Source organism: Diabrotica virgifera, chromosome 4 (genome assembly GCF_917563875.1).
Source record: "Diabrotica virgifera virgifera chromosome 4, PGI_DIABVI_V3a".
Lineage (NCBI taxonomy): Eukaryota > Metazoa > Arthropoda > Insecta > Coleoptera > Chrysomelidae > Diabrotica > Diabrotica virgifera.
Genome location: NC_065446.1, coordinates 36189067 through 36202195, shown reverse-complemented (window position 1 = coordinate 36202195; position 13129 = coordinate 36189067). Strand labels below are relative to the sequence as shown.

Sequence of the window (13129 nt, the reverse complement as noted above, 5' to 3'; positions counted from 1 at the left end):
TACTAAATTAAATAAACAACCAAATTTTAAATCAACCGTAGTAATTCTTCTAGCGCAGCAACTTTCCTGTACCAAATTAATTGTTAGTTATATTGTATTTACGAGTAAGATCAGTTAATAACTTTTTAATTTACCTACATCTTGAGAACGTATAAAGTATGCTTTGAAACAAATGAACGTTATGGAAGTATATTAAGAAGTAAATAGTATCTATGTACCTACTCGTGTCACAAAAGCTGGTAATAATTTCTAATGGTTTCGCCCAAAACAAATGTCATATCCAAAAATTTTTCGGTTAAAAAATTAAAATTTAAAATATAAAAAATTGTTACAAAAATTTCAACTACAAAAGTATTACCAGCTTTTGTGACACCAGTAAATACTATTTATATTAATAAATAATTTGGCTGATACATTTAACATTCAGCTATTTTAAAGCATACTTTATAATAATTTTTATATTCTCAAGATGTATGATGTATGTAAGTAAATTTAAAAGGTAAATTAAAAGTTTAACTAAATACAATTTAACTAACAATTAATTTGGTACAGGAAAGTTGCTGTAGTAGAAAAATTACTACGGTTGATTTAAAATTTGGTTGTTTATTTAATTTAGTAACTAATTTATGCATTCATTAAAATGGTAAAATATTTTTTGTAAAATAATTTAAAGTTAGGTACATGCTAGGTACATACAACCTTATACCAAAAGAAAGGTTGTAATATTTACTACAAAATGCAAAACTAATATACAGGGTGTCCCATTTAAAAAAAATGAGAAAATTTTGTATTTGCAAATAGTGATCACACTGTATAGTTTATGGCTAAAAGTAAAAAATATTAAATATTTCAAAAATTATTAACTTTAGGCCTATAAGACCTTATACAAATTTTTCATATTTTAAAATAATATATTCGAAAATGATTTAATATACAGGGTGTTCCATTTAAAAAAATAAAACTTTAGTTCATACCGTCGTTCTGACTCGCCCTGTATAATCAAAAATAATTTTAGAATATAGACCTCTTTGATACACATTAGTTTTGTTATAAACATTTTTTTGTATATCTCATAGTTTAGCCGTAATCAAAGAAGACCAGAGGTTTGGCGCACCCTGTATATGTAAATAATATACGAAAAGGAATATTCACACACCGTCCACCTGCCACTCTGTGACACATGTTTCGATATTATCAGCTCATCAGACGGAACTTGTTGATAAAGAGGGAGTAAAGAGAATATCCTTTCGTATATCGGTAGTTAAACAAAACTTTGCATTCATTTACTGACTAGTGCAATATGGATTCTGTCTAAGCAAGCTACCAGCTTGACTTGCTCTGTCCTTTTTCTTTAAAGGTCATTAGTTGGCGCTTGATATTATAATATATCGAAGAACCCCGGTCAATTAGAAAAAGTGGTTAGTCAAGTCAGTGGAAAAAGTCAAGTAAATCAAGTGGTTTGTTGTGAAAATTTTTCAGTTTCCTCCATTCGCTTCTGTTTCCAGTGCGTTCCTCCGATATTTTTAATGTCGTCTCCCCATCTCATCTGGGGTCGTCCTCTTGCTCTCTTTCCTGTCCATGGTCTCCATTGTTGTATCGTGGTATTCCACCTATTGTCCGTTTGTCTAGCGTTATGACCTGCGAAGCTCCATTTTAGCCTAGCTATATGTTGTCCTGCGTCTTTGACTTTTGTTTTATTTCTTACCCAGTTGTTTTGCTTTTTGTCTGTTAATTTTACTCCTAACATTGCTCTCTCCATGGCTCTTTGTGTCTTCATTATTTTATCCATGTTTGCTTTGGTCAAGGTCCATGTTTGGCATGCGTATGTGAGAATTGGTAGTATGCACTGATCAAACACTCTTGTTTTTAAGTACTGTTGTAAGCCTACTTTAGGCTTGTTTATTGGACTAAGCAAAAAATGGGGATTTATTGATGAAAAATATGGCTAGTTGTTAACGTACCTTACTTTTTTATTATCCGACATAAGCGAATGAATCAAAAACAAAAGAAAGCCTAAGGCTACAATTGAGTTTTAATTTTAATATTTTATGTATGCTAGAATATTCCACAGGGTGTTCCAAACTTTGAGGAAAAAACATAGTATGATTTTTACACCCGGTATACAATGGCATTTACCTGGCTGGCAACAATATTATAACATCGATATTTTTAAAGAATACCGCTATAACATACTAAAAAAATCACTCAAGTCGGACAACAGGTTTAGGAAATTCGAGACATAAAAATGTCCCATTTTAAGGTGGTGCGTTAATTTTGCTGCTTGGTGTATATTTTTATACGTGCGATATACACTCACCGGCACAAAATTCCGCCACCAAAATTTTTGATTAACTTTGACAAGTTATAACTTTATTATTTGTACTTCGATTTTCAAGATTCTTGTATCAGTTTATAGGTACATGTTTTGATGTCGTTTGTTATTATTTCGGTAACAAAATTTTTTTTGCTTAGATGGCGTTATACGGGGATGAATGGAAACGTTGCATTTTCTCCTAACTTTAAAAAATTCTGTGGAAAAATTGCAGGGCTCGTTTTGTTACATATTCCTTTTGTATTATCCTGGAGATATTCCTAAGATTTTGCTTTTTGAATTATCCGAATATCTCTTTTCTTGTAAGAGCTGTACAATTTTTTGTAAATAAAAACACTGATTGACTCATAAACATACATATCTTAAATAGAGGTTGGATTGCTTAGATTAGAATTGCCCGCATGCAGCCCAGATCTTAATCCTATTGAGCATTTATGGGATAAATTATATATGGGCTCATAGGCCTCCAGAAAATTTGGTACAGTTATGGCCCTGACAGAGGAATATCGGGCTATTCCCCAGACAAGGATAACACATCTTTGAACAGCACATCAACCGCTATTGAATTGTTTTGTTCAATCTTCAAAGCAGTGTTTTTATTTACAGCTTTTAAAAGAAAAGAGATATTCGGATAATTCAAAAAACAAAATCTTAGGAATATATTCAGTATAATACAAAAGGAGTATGTAACAAAATCAGCCCTCCAAATTTTCCACAGAATTTTTTAAAGTTAGGAGAAAATACAGCGTTTCCTTTCACCCCCGGATAATGCTATCTAAACAAAAGATTTTTGTTACCGAAATAATAACAAACGACATGAAAGCATGTATGTACCTACAAACTGATGCAAGAATCTTGAAAATCGGAATGCAAATAATAAGGTTATAAATTGTCAAACTTAATAAAAAATTTTGGGTGGAGGAATTTTGTGCCGGTGAGTGTATTATATAAAAAAGTATATCTCGCATAATGTCTCGTCGAGCAATGTTGTATGTCTATATTAGGACATACTTCGTTCCCTGCATACTTCCCCACTTTTCAGTCTACCAAACCGAAGTGCGGTTTGTTTATGATTTATGACATATTTCGTTCCAGCTATTTAGGTTCTAGATTCTAGACAACACCAAAAACGCACAGCTAGAGATTTTCAACGAAAACTTTTCGTTTATAAATTAACAGTCTGTTCGTTCGTGCGTCGCCGCTCCTGCAATACTTAGAGCCGATTTACCGATGGATTAGTATGTGTTTTGTCTTCTGAATCCAAATCTGAAAACGGCATTTCGATATCTCTAACCATCTTCGAGATAACCGACCTCAAAGTCTAAAATGTGACGTCACAATCCTTTTATTTTCTGCCGACACACTAAACGTCAACTGAAATCGTTGCTAGTACCTAAGTAGGCTAGTTTTAATCTGAATTTGTTAAGCAAAGCATAGTTGACACTTCGTGAACGTCTAACTAAATTTTAAATTAGGTATTAATAACATATCAATTTTAGTGAATTTAATTATTATATAAAATAAATAAGATGTTAAAAATACAATTTGAGTATATTTTGAAAGAAATAATTTATTAACAACTTTAAAAAGGTTTGTACGAGTATACGGCCTCCCCTTTAATGGGAGTACCTAATGATAAATGGACTGTTCCATTTCCAACTATTGTTGACGATTCAAAACACTTGACTTCACTTCATCAGTAAAAAATATCTTTATTTATTTCACAATATTGAAAATTGTTATTATGAAATGTTGTTTGGAAAAAAAAATATGTTCTGATATATGCAATTACATCCTTCTAATGGAAAAAAATATTTGAAGATTTTTCTCAAATTATGGATACCAACATCATTTTCATTTATGTATAACTCTTTTATTTTTAATTTGACGAAGAAAAGTTATTCTTCATAAAAAGCTCTTCATGGTCTAAGATTTATGATGCAACCATCATATATCAAATTTTATTAATTTTATACGAGGTATATAAAAAATATCAATTTCGATCAAGAGTAAAGTACCTTTATAGTTCACAACATTTAAATTAGAATGATATAATTGCACATTAAAACATAATTTTTCTAAACAACTTTTCATAATAGCAATGTTCCATATTATGAATTTAAATACGTAAATAAACAAAGTTTTCGTTATGATAATGCTCGCATTTTCAGCTTGTTTTAACTACACTTGCGAGCAAAAAAATCGACTCAAAAGAAAATGAAGTAATATTTTTTAACTAAGTATGCTGTTTGGTAAGTGTCGATCCACAAATATGTAAAGTTAGAAGTAAAATATTGTGAACAAACAATACTAAGTACAGTCGGAAAATGAAAGAATATGGCTTTTCATAGATTGTCATTTGTTTCGAGCTTCTGTCATATGTCACATAATATTAATATATCTACGTCATTCATACGTCTTTGGTTTATATCATTGGTATATACCAATAACGTATGACGTAGACATATTAATATTATGTGACACGTGACACATGACAGAAGCTCGAAACAAATTACTGTGAATGAAAAGCCCTATACGCTGTGAGCTCGTACGTAGAGGGGATATTTACAAATTCGCGAACGCCAGTAGTGACAAGTTTGTAAACGTTTACCGGAATTTTAACATAAATGTCAAAGTGATTAATTTAAAATTAAAATTAAAAACATTAATTATAAACAATATTAGTTGGTCAAAGCTGTGGTATATTTGTATATATTTTTACCTTAAATATACTTACGTTTTAAATACTGAATTTAAGTTTTTATAATGTTCCGTAATATCTAATTATAAATAATCTATTATAATCTTAGCGCCATCTACACGATTATTGTCAAAGTATCCGAAGTAAGAAATTGATATTTTATCAATAGAACGTCAAAATGATTAGAAAAATCTTAAAAAAATCGATTACAATTTAATTACTTTTTTGCGTTGTAAATATTAAGCGATAACAATTAAATAATAAATTTAAAAATTACCGGTAAAAGTTGAATTAGTAACCGCTAGGAGCGACACCAGCGAAGCTCAGAGCGTATACCCATGAACGATCATATCAATCACATATTTTGTAGTTGCTGTTTTTTTTTCATAAATAACAAACGAGAGAGATAGATTATTAATAATCTGAATAATATGTGATTGATGTGATCGTTAATAGGTATTCTTTCATTTTTCCGACTGTATTTCCTTTTCTATGTTGTTCATGCAATTTCGTAAGGAACTTACTGATTTCTGAGGGATTGCTTCCCACTCATTATCTAATGCACTTTTAAGCTCCCCCACTGTCGATGATGCTGGTTTATGGACCCTGCGTTTCAGCTCATCCCATAGGTGCTCGATGGGATTCATATCTAGACTCAATGGATTCCAGTCCAGTGTTGTTATATTGGTGTTGGCCAGGTAATCTTTCGTAATCCGCGCTATGTGATATCGAGCGTTATCATGCAGTAGTATGATACCATCGCCTATGTAGCCGGCGTAAGCAACAACATGGTCTTAAAGAATATCCGTAATGTATCTATACGCTGTCAAACCCCCTCCGCGATCCCCAAGCTCTGTTTTTCCTTCTAAAAATATACCATCTGAAAACATACACGAACCACCTCCATAGCTCACTGTTATGACACTGCAGCACTGGGCAAATCGGGACGCGTCGTCCTCTGTCATTCCTTTACAAGCACATTCTGAGTCCCATCGGAGAATAAAACTCTGCTCCATTCGTTAAAATTCCAATTGGCGTGTTCTTGGCCAAATTGTAGTCGAGCTTGTTCTTGACGTGCGTTTAATTTGGGCCCGTAATAGCTCATCTGGGAGTCAAAGTGGCAAAGGCTTCTTCTAACTGGCCAATGAATTACGGTGACACCTTGTACATTCCTCGAGGATTGTTGAAGCCAACTCCTGTCGCATGTCGATTCTGCAAGGCACTCAGGACAATCAATCGATCGTCCCTCTCTGTGGTTACATATCGCCGACCCGAACCTGGTCGTCGACTTTAGCTACCGGTTTCTTGGTAGCGACGGTAAGCCCTTGAGACTGCAGACTGCGTTATAAGTAGGCGACGGGCGACAGTCCTCTGACTATAACCACTTATAATGTAATAACGCACTTACCTGAGCCGCCTTAACTGATAAGTATCCATTTTTAAAATATTCACTTACTGCACATCGAAGTATACATACACGTCAACGTTTGCACAGCGACTGCGACTACCACCAGCAAATTCATAGGTCTACTTTTAATTCATAGAGTCATCTTACTTTTAGAATATTTTTTTGCATTAGTTGGTTTAATTCAAAGTAACACAACATAAAATTACTAAGCATAAACTATAATTCATCGAGAGAATCGATTTTTTTGCTCGCAAGTGTAGTTGTTTACTGATTTCTGTTTACGAGATACTAAGCATATATTACATATTCTGAAATATATCTGGTATCGTCTGTGGGTGTACTTACCATAATATAAATTATATTTCACTATTTAGCTATAATATAAATATATTATAGTATAGCTCGCCGTGCGTGACAATCTTAAAAGTAATGGAGCAGTGTAAAAAAATTCAAAGATAAACTATAAAGTAGTAACAACTAAGTAAGCCATAATAGAATAGAAAGAAAAACGAAAGTAAAAAAGAAAAGATTCGTGCGCAGCGTGCTAATTATCTAAAACTTACCTCTAAGAGTGTTTAATTTAACGATCCAATTGTACACTTCAACCTCTATTACTTAAAAACTTTGAAATTATCTTGACGACGAATTTCCTAACGAATCGAATGGAAGAGGAGGTCCATTGCGTTGGCCTGCAAGATCCATACATAGATCTTACTACTTATTTTAATTATGGTTTTCTTACAACATATATTAATACGGACATTGCCCAGAATACGTTCCGGTGAAGATAGCTGCAAATGATGACCACAGAACGAAATGTTTGCGTTTGGCAGTGTTGCCATGTCCTTAGAATTTATATTTATGTTGAATGCTTCAAATATAGAAAGCTTTGAAAATGTACATTTTTATTATATTTTATAGATTCTTCTATTTTTTAATCAACATACCATACGAATGAATAACTACTTGTTTGTTTTGATATGAATTGCAGTTAACTAGAAACATTTTTTGAGAATTTGATAGATTAGTGAATAGACTTGGCAATAGACTTTAATTTTAACTATTTAGAATGGGAAATAAGCCACAATATTATTAAAAAATGATTTTTATTAACGTTTCGACGCCCAAATCGGGTGCCGTTGTCAAAATACAAAATACTTCATAGTATTTTGTATTTTGACAACGGCACCCGATTTGGGCGTCGAAACGTTAATAAAAATCATTTTTTAATAATATTGTGGCTTATTTCCCATTCTAAATAGTTAAAATTGTAAAAATGCCACAAGAAAATAGCTTCAGAACAACAATAGACTTTAAGAACCCTTAAACTTGCTTGCAGTTGCCAGATTGCCGAGATGTTCACCAGATATCAATTTTATGGCCATTATTTATTATTTTGGGATAAATGTACCTGAGTACTGTTTTGTTAGACCCACCGCATATATACAACTTTTAGTTGAACAACTATTTAGTTGTGTATCATGTCTGTAGGAATATATTGAAGTGCGCATACTGTCAACTCGATAGTCGCTCGACAAAATACATAATAATTTTAGTAAAAACTACAAAAAATGTAAATTGTTACAAAGATTAGCAATAATAAATATAATTTTTGCTTATAAAAACAAAATACAAATCGAAACAAATTTTTCTTTATAAAAGTATAAAACGTCTAATTATTTTAAATAACGAAAAAGATAAACTTGTGTAAATTATAATAATTATTAAGGGGCTATGCTAGTGTAAAAGTACGAAATTCATATACTTTTTTGGAGAATTTCTAAAATAAAAAGTACTGTACCAATTGTTTTGAAAATGTGCACGAGAATTTATTATAAAATTAAGAACATGTAAAACAATTTTCATAAAAAAATATTGAAAATTAAACGATTTATGCGCTATCTACTGGCACCGTTAAAATAAAAACACAGCTTCACTGCTGCAGTGATTGGGACTAACAGAGACTCTAAGGCTACGGCTCCACGGGCTGGAAATTGACGCTAGCAGTAGCCGCAAAACGAACTTAAGGTTCCACGGAACGGAATAGGAATAGCCGAACTGAACCGACTACGCACAAGTCCTGTAGTCGGTACAGTTCGGCTATTCCTATTCCGTTCTGCGGAACCTTAAGTTCGTTTTGCGGCTACTGCTAGCGTCAATTTCCAGCCCGTGGAGCCGTAGCCTAAAACATAAAATTTCAAAGTGATTATTGAAATATAAGTTATTTCCTATACCATCAACCAGGATTTTTAAAAAACATTGATGGTATACACCCCTAGTTGATGGTATAGAATAGAAAATAGCTTATAATTCAATAATAACTTCGAAATTTTGTTTCAGGATCTCTATTAGTCCCAATCACTGCAGCACTGGAGCTATGTTTTTAATTTCACGGTGCCAGTAGATGGCGCATAAATCGTTTTTAATTTTCAATATTTTTTATGAATATTGTTGTACGTGTACTTCTTTTTATAATAAATGATCATGCAAATTTTGAAAACAATTGGTACAGTACTTTTTATTTTAGAACTTCCCAAAAAAGTATATGAATATCGTACTTTGACACTAGGATAGCCCCTTAAAATAATACACCCAAACATAAAATATATTGTTTTTAAATATGTTCAGACATTTATAAAAATTAATTGTTTTAATTGAACAATAGAAAGTTACTTATTTCAGATTCATATTTAACAATGTGATTTGTTTCACTTTTGTTGTGGTAAGTCTTATTCGTCTATCGGATATATAATGATCCCTTTTTTGAAAAAAAAAACCTTTCGCAAAGTACAGAGGTAATCACAGTTGTTTATCAGCATGAGCATATCTACATAGAGATACGGACAAGTGAATCATCTTGTGCGGTACAGGTAGGTTTATAGTTTATTTTTATATTTGAGGCGCTCAGAGCAACAGTGGCCTAACTCTAGAAACGAAGTTTTGAGATAAATGCAATATTTGCATTTGTATTTCCATTATGCTTATGGGATGGCACTACAAATTATGTAGCGCCATTTAGCCAAATATACAGGGTGTAACAAAAATACAGGTCATAAATTAAATCGGATATTCTGAGACCAAAAATAGTTCGATTGAACCTAACTTACCTTAGTACAAATATGCACACAAAAAAAGTTACAGCCTTTTGAAGTTACAAAATGAAAATCGATTTTTCCGATATATCGAAAACTATTAGAGAGTTTTTAATGGAAATGGACATGTGGCATTCTTATAGCAGGAACATCTTGGAAAAAAATTATAGTGTAATTTGTGCACCCCATAAAAATTTTATGGGGGTTTTGTTCCCTCAAACCCCCCAAACTTTTGTGTACGTTCCAATTAAATTATCATTGTAGCACCATTAGTTAAAAACAATCTTTTTAAAACTTTTTTGCCTCTTAGTACTTTTTCGAAAAGCTAGTTTTTATCGAGATATTTTGAATATTTGTCAAATCCACCACATATTTGTATACTGTTAAGTACGGTTATAGAGACCTAGTAATAATAATGAAAATTGATTTATAAATTACAGTTTGAGGTATATTGTGAACCATATTAAAAAAGAAGCCACATCTCGCTAAAAGGTGCCTGATCGGAAAAATACTAAGAGGCAAAGAAGTTTTAAAATCACTGTGTTTAACTAATGGCACCGCAATAATAGTTTAATTGGAACGTACACAAACATTTGGGGGGTTTAAAGGCACAAAACCCCCATAAAATTTTTAAGTAAACATATTAAAAAAGAAGCCGCATCTCGATTAAAACTGGTTAATCGAAAAAATACTAAGAGGCAAAAAAGTTTTAAAAACATTGTGTTTAATTAAAGGTGCCACAATAATAATTTAACTGGGACGTACATAAAAGTTTGGGGGGGGGGGGTTAAGGAACCCCCATAAAATTTTTATGGGGTGTACAAATTTTACTATAATTTGTTTTTAAGATGTTCCTGTCATAAGAATGCCACATGTCTATTTTCATTAAAAAATCTCTAAAAGTTTTCGATATATCGGAAAAAATAGATTTTAATTTTGTAACTTCAAAGGGCTGTAACTTTTTTGTGTGCATATTTGTACTAAGGTAAATTGGGTTTATTCGAACTATTTTTGGACCCAGAATATGTGATTTAATTTATGACCTGTATTTTTGTTACACCCTGTATAGTTAGGTTGTGTTAATTCGAAGATTTAATGTTGCTGTTTTTATTGATATATTAATCTAAAAATGCTCAATTTGTGGGTTAGGCCACTGTTGCTCTGAGCGCCTCATTTATCTACAACTTAACAACTAATTTTACAGTTCACTTGTTTACCTAATAAAAAATTGAGGAATCACTTTTGGAGTTGAAAATTTTTGATATGCTGTATATTATACATTCCTTAATCAAATTATAAGAAGTTATACAAATAATACGGAATTAAATAAAATAGAAACACCTCGATTGACTAATAGTCCAGGGCGCATCTGTTTTGAGATGGACGTTGAGAGGTGACTCATATTTTTTTGCAGAAACTGCTTGGAATTAGCTCATATAGTAATAATTGAGTTATCCTCCCACTCAAAAAGGTCCGGAACATTGTTTAAATAATCAAAATATCAAAAAATGAAGGAAAAGTTCGATTTTTTTCTTCGTTTTTTGATTATAACTTTAAAAGTACTCATTTCCGAGAAAAGTTGCAACGACATAAAAGTTGCGCAATTAAATTTCCTACAGTATAGGATTGGTTAAAAATTTTAAAAAATTGTCACCCTTGCTGCAAAATAGCAATAATTTCGAAAAAAAACCATAAAAGAACAAGTATTCGCATTTTACGTTTTTCGACCATTTCTGCTACCCTTAGTACCTTCATATTTCACACAGAAAAACTTTATGATATAATAAAACAATACTGTAAATTTCGTTAAGATCGATTCAATAGATTTTGCAAAATAAATTTTGCAATCCAGCTTTCGCCAAAAAATGCATTTTTTCAAAATGTTACAGGACTGAAAATAAAGCACACAGCAAGTTGAATTTTTTTGTATAAAGAAGAATACTGTACCTTTCATTTGCAATTCGTAAAATTAAAATCGGTTAACTATCACGGTGTCAGGAATTATTTTAATAAACACTAATTTTGGGTGCCACGCGCAGGACAGCTGATACGTTTGCTCTGATTGGGCATTCCAATGACCTGTCAAAAATTATCGAATATTGCGGCTACGAATGTTTATCTAATATATTATTTTCTTACTCTATATTTTGTTGTATTTTAATATTTTAATTCCACAAAAATCAAACTAATTTGATTATTGTTTGTAAAATATAGTTTAAACAATTGCATATGTTTAAAAATAATAAACTTTTATTCTCTAAGTTAAAATATATGAACATATTTTAATTTTGCAAATTGCAAATGAAAGGTACAGTATTCTTCTATATGTAAAAAAAAATTCAACTTGCTGTCTGCTTTATTTTCAGTCCTGCAACATTTTGAAAAAATGCATTTTTTGCGAAAGCTGGATTGCAAAAATTTTGCAAAATCTATTAAACCGATCTCAATGAAGTTTACAGTATTGTTTTATTATATCATGAAGTTTTTCTGGGCGAAATATGAAGGTCCTAAGTGTAGCATAAATTGTTGAAAAACGTAAAATGCGAATACTTGTTTTTTTGTGGTTTTTTCGCAAATATTGCCATTTTGCAACAAGGGTGACAGTTTAAAAAAAAATTTAACCAGTGCTATATTGTAGGAAATTTAATTAGTCAACTTTTATGTTAGTACAACTTTTCTCGGAAATGAATACTTTTAAAGTTATAATCAAAAAACCAAGAAAAAAATCAAATTTTTCATTAATTTTTTGACATTTTGATTATTTAAACAATGTTCCGGACCTTTTTGAGTGGGAGGATAACTCAAATATTATTATATGAGTTATTTTCAAGCAATTTCTGCAAAAAAATATGAGTCACCTCTCAAAATCCAAATGTACTAATATTTTTACAGATGCGCCCTGGTCTATAAGCAAACGATTAATATAAAAAGAATGGCAAATGCAACATTTCAACAATCTTTGTTGAATATCTTAAAGAAAGATGTAGACGTGGACAAAAACTTTGCACTTTCAATAGTTCCTTCATTACAGTCTTTACAGACATACTTATACAAAAATTCAAATTTTACAAGTATTTCAAACGATAAAAAATATAAGTAAAGGACTTTACAGCTACTCCTAGCTACTTAATTACACAACCTTCCGGATATTCGTACAATCAATTGTCCAGCGTGCCGCGGCTATCTCAAGTATCAACAAAAAATTCCACAAGGAATCATCAGTCACCACCGAATTAACTCCAACATGTTGACACACTGAAATCTCCAATGCAACTATCAATTGTATGCGGAACAAATCGCAATACCCTCACGATTCGACTAAATAGTTGTTCAACTAAAAAGTTGTTCAACTAAAAAGTTGTATGTATGCGGCGGCCCTTACTGTTAGTTACAGCAAGCTGTTCACTTTGACAGTATAGACTATTCGAGGTGTGCAAGTACTTGTAAGGGGAAACGAGAAACGACCCTGCGCGAGTCGCGGAGAAATATTGCAACTATCTTAAATAATTCATATTGTCAATTGAAATTGTCAAATTGACGTATATTTCATACCTTCTGTCAATGAAGCAGAAAAATTATATATTGCTCCACAATAT

At 31.7% G+C, this 13129-nt stretch overlaps 1 protein-coding gene across 2 annotated transcripts in view; it reads right to left on the bottom strand.

Moving 5' to 3' along the window:
• The window catches only part of LOC126882987 (serine/threonine-protein kinase minibrain), an 89841-nt gene that overhangs the window by 10144 nt on the left and 66568 nt on the right, over positions 1 to 13129 (bottom strand). The window contains exon 7 of one of the 2 annotated variants that reach the window (XR_007697446.1): positions 7005 to 7130. The exons of the other annotated variant lie outside the window; for it this stretch is intronic. The gene's annotated coding sequence lies outside the window, so the exon portion shown is untranslated. The remainder of the gene's footprint in view (positions 1 to 7004; positions 7131 to 13129) is intronic. 2 annotated transcript variants of the gene reach the window in all.